The sequence below is a fragment of the Hyposmocoma kahamanoa genome, unplaced genomic scaffold, assembly GCF_003589595.1.
Source record: "Hyposmocoma kahamanoa isolate Upper Pololo Valley unplaced genomic scaffold, ASM358959v1 63, whole genome shotgun sequence".
Classification (NCBI taxonomy): Eukaryota; Metazoa; Arthropoda; class Insecta; order Lepidoptera; family Cosmopterigidae; genus Hyposmocoma; species Hyposmocoma kahamanoa.
In genome coordinates, this window is record NW_020653851.1 from 13,933,379 (window position 1) to 13,937,645 (window position 4,267).

Here is a 4,267-nt window from a genome sequence, read left to right on the forward strand (position 1 = left end):
ACATTTTATTTACACTAAAATTGTGTAAAAAAGAAATGATGCTGTAGATTGACACTAAAGTAGCATTTATCTACACACATATCATAAACCCTCCATGATGTGTTCAAAAACCGCAAATTACGACCAGCATAAAGATAAACTGTTTTGTTAGAACAAATTTCTTATCTGTGAAAATTTTATTGTTGTTGTTATTAACATCAAATTCGATTTTATTATTACATTCAACTTTCGAACATCTCTGAATAATAAAACAATTTGATTCGACCTCAATACCAATATCAGTCAAGATGAAGTTTCATTCGAAATGAAAAGTCAATAGCAAACAATTTTGACAAATCTCACACGTACTTGACATGGAACGATATTTTGGGGCCGACTCTGTGTGTCTATGAATTTAAAAAAAACTACGGTTGCGTGACATGCGTGAAAAAAGTTTTTATTTGCCGCCATTTCGCCAGTCGTAACATACGGTTCCTGAATACATTCCTAAGAGCTTATAACATGTGTATATATAAAGCAGTGTATGTAACTGTATGCAATTAGACATTAAAACACTCGTGTGATGTTTCATAAACTCACACCCGTATTTTAATGCCTTTCATCATTGACTTACAATTATATGGACGTCGGGTCCGCGCTAAAAAGTGTCCGCACTTGTAAGGCGCTAAAATCGTATAAAGAGCGCGACACTCCGCTTTAGTCTTCATTTGTTCTACTGACAGCGCGATACTGCGATGACATTACAATTTAAATTTCGAATAGGTTGACTTGGGACATTTTTTTCGTGGTTTTTGTATTAGACCCGTCGTCCATTTATTTGTAAGTGAATGCCTTTCATTATGTAACAGTCACATTGACTACTATTAAATAATTGTATAAAAGTAAACAAATCACTTCAAACCTGTGTGTACTTATGTACTTTGCAAAGACAAAAGTAATTACAGTTCCTACAAACATTAAGTACGAAATTCGTAGATAGGACCAACAATTTCCTATTCTTCCGGAACAAACTCGTATAAAACAGAACTTGTACGAGCGTGCTAGCGTCTGTCCTAATGAAGCGCGAGCGTTTCCACTAACGCACCTGATGTCGACGATTCTTCTTCGCAGTACAAGAAATGGACTTTTACTTAAATGCCTTTTGGTTTTAGTTTATCTGATACGATACTTGTCTTGAACACAGGTTGCAAGACACGTCAGGTAAACTAGTTGAGATTTTTTTTATGTTACCAAATGATAGTCGTGCGCCTGGTGTTAAGTGACACGCCTGTCCATAGCAGTTGCAGTGCCACTCAGAGCTTTAAATCGTAAATATCTTAGGGCCACTGCTTCTGCGCCAGTCATCCTGAGACATAAATTAGCAAGTCCCACGAGCCACCAGCACCCTTATCGTTCAAAACGAGAACGCAGTAATGCTCATGTTATTGCGCGAAGGCAGATCTAGGTAAGGTGGCAATACTTCCTTATACGAATTATTTTACAAGGAGATCTGCTGGCACTAAACTACTATGTTTATAATAGTATTCCTCTGCAAAATCTAAAAATAGTATATAACATTTTTACAGTGTGGTCGGAACATAAAAATTAACTTCGTTCATTTTGTAAGTAATACTTTTAAAACGTAAAGAGAAAAACAGTAGCTGTAGCTCCTTGTAAAAAGGTTCATCCAGGAAAGTACTGCCATCTTACCTATTTCTGCCGCCAAGCATAATGTGAGCATTACTGCGTTGCAGTTTTGAAGTGTAAGGGTCTTAATGAAATTACAGGCACATGGAACTTGTCAAATAATGTGTCAAAGTGACAAGGCTCACGACTAGTTAGTCCCACCACTTGGCATAATAAAAAAAACAACAACAACACATTGAAATGAAACCATTGAAACATTGCAGAAAACTCTAATATGTTCGTTCGAATACTGTGTTCATTGCGTCACATTGACAATTTCAATCTAAATCCAAATAACGGAAAAGATCGATACTTTTAAAACATGGCAATCCTCTAAATGTAACGATGAACGTCCGTCTTTGGTTTACGTATAAAATCATGTGTTCCCAAAAACGCATTACTCGTGAAAACATACAAGTCGAAAGGAAAAGTTGAGGGTAGTGGCCGTGTGATAGATCGCTCCCCTGGGCGCCCACTGAGTCGTATTCACTCACTGAACGAACATTGCTGGAGGAATAAATACGGAGATCGACTTTTTACGAGTATCTACTGAACCCGAGAGCAGACATTAAAGATCTATAAATTTTTAAAGGTGCTTTAGTTTTGTATTAGTATCTAGCAAGCAGATACAATCGATATATGTATATGTCAACAAAACTTATTTTGTACTATCTGCTTGTCTCGTTATTAGTACAAAAAGGCAGAAGATTTCATCGTAATTTAGAGCTGTAATAAATCGTGATACATAATTATAGATAAATGCCGTCTAGCTATGGAGTGATCTACAAGCGTCGCTTAACTTGGGTACTTTAAATTAAAATAAATTCTTCTGTGTTTTAACTGATTAAGAACTGAAATTTAGTTCATATATGCGCGAATCGAACCCATTGTGTAAATGTTCAATAGTCGCTATTTTTTTTAACTTTATAAACAAACAAGTTTGTAAAAGCAAAGAATCAATTTTCTTACAACTTTTTATCGAGCTAAAGTGACACAGTTATAGTGTGTATATACCTTGTTAAGGTGTGCAAAGTTCAAAAAGTCTGCTAGCACTTCTGTAAATTTTATAATTGTTATGGAAATAAATAACCTAGGTTATGTAAAAAGGTGCCTAATGATAAAAATTAGAACTTTGTAAAAATAAATAATAGTAAAAGATTTCATCCGTAGCTGCAAGAAGAGTAAACGCCGTAGCATTGTCACGAAATGGAGATTTCCGCGTAGTAAATTAATTGTGAAGACAAAGTCGACTCAGAGCTGAAGCTACAAGGGAAATGGACCCTTAACGGGGTAAAATTAAACTTGTGATTTTCGTGCAAATTAAGTTGACCTGAAATATTTGGACCCTTTTATTCCAAGTGTAGTTACGTCGTGAATGCTAATAATGTGGGGGTCGACTGTTTAAATTTATGGAATAATTAAAGTTAATTCTCGCGACTAAATTATACAATAGCACAATTTCGCTTATTGCGTAAGCCTTTTGGATATTTGTTAATCATTTTTTACGCCTCTCAAAATACTGCAATTTATATTCATGGGTTGTTCCGTAAAATCGGTGGAGAGAGACTGAAAATAATGACATAATGAAAAAAGAATTAAACTCTTTTGACAAATTTGTCCGGAATGTTAGGTTTACGCCTACATGCATCATATTTTATACAAAATATATACGAATTTAATTAATATTTTAAGAACAAAATAGAACTTATCAAGACAAAAAAAACTGCAAACGCGCAACAACTCACATTATGAAGAGACACTGATTGAACAAAATAGGATCTCAGAACTTGATAATTCCAAATCGGCAGTGCTCTGAGAGTACAACAACGATCTGAGATCGGGTATACAAAACAATCGATCTAATGCATCAAGCAAACCGCAAAGTCCTCGTCTGAAAGGGGAACGTTGTATGTTCCACCACACATGTTTGAATTGTTGTTGAAAACTTTTAGTCGAGGCTCAACTCGTATTCTTCTATTGGATTCGAGTATCTTTAAAACATTGAATAAATGAATTTGTTCAAAAGCTTTGACGTTTCGTAAAAAGATTCTGTCCGATGTACATACTAACGTAGGTACATTGCTACAAAAACATATATAACGTACGAAAAGCTTTCTTAGATTTCTCACAGATGGCGTTACGGCAAAAAAGTCGTTTAAAACCAAAAAACGAAGATCTACGACAAGCACATAGGAAAATTCATCAGCTCTGCTGGTTCGTGTAAGAGCTTCAGACACGGTACGCTGAAGGCGCTGGTGCGAAGTGTTCGCTCTTTGTATTAATAATTATAACGTACATAAATATTTACTTAAACACTATGTAACCTAACCTAAACTTTTTACATTCATATCCAGTTTTCAAATCTTAATTTAGAAAATAGAAACAAATATTTGGTGAAAGCATCTTCACTGTATACTCTAGAAGTTATGTACTCAAAGTACAAATATATACTAACCTAACCTAAATTTTTATATTCATATCTAGTTTTAAAATCTTAATTTTGAAAATAGAAACAAATATTTAGTGAAAGCATCTTCACTGTATACTCTAGACGTTATGTACTCAAAGTACAAATGTATACTAACCTAACCTAAATATTTAT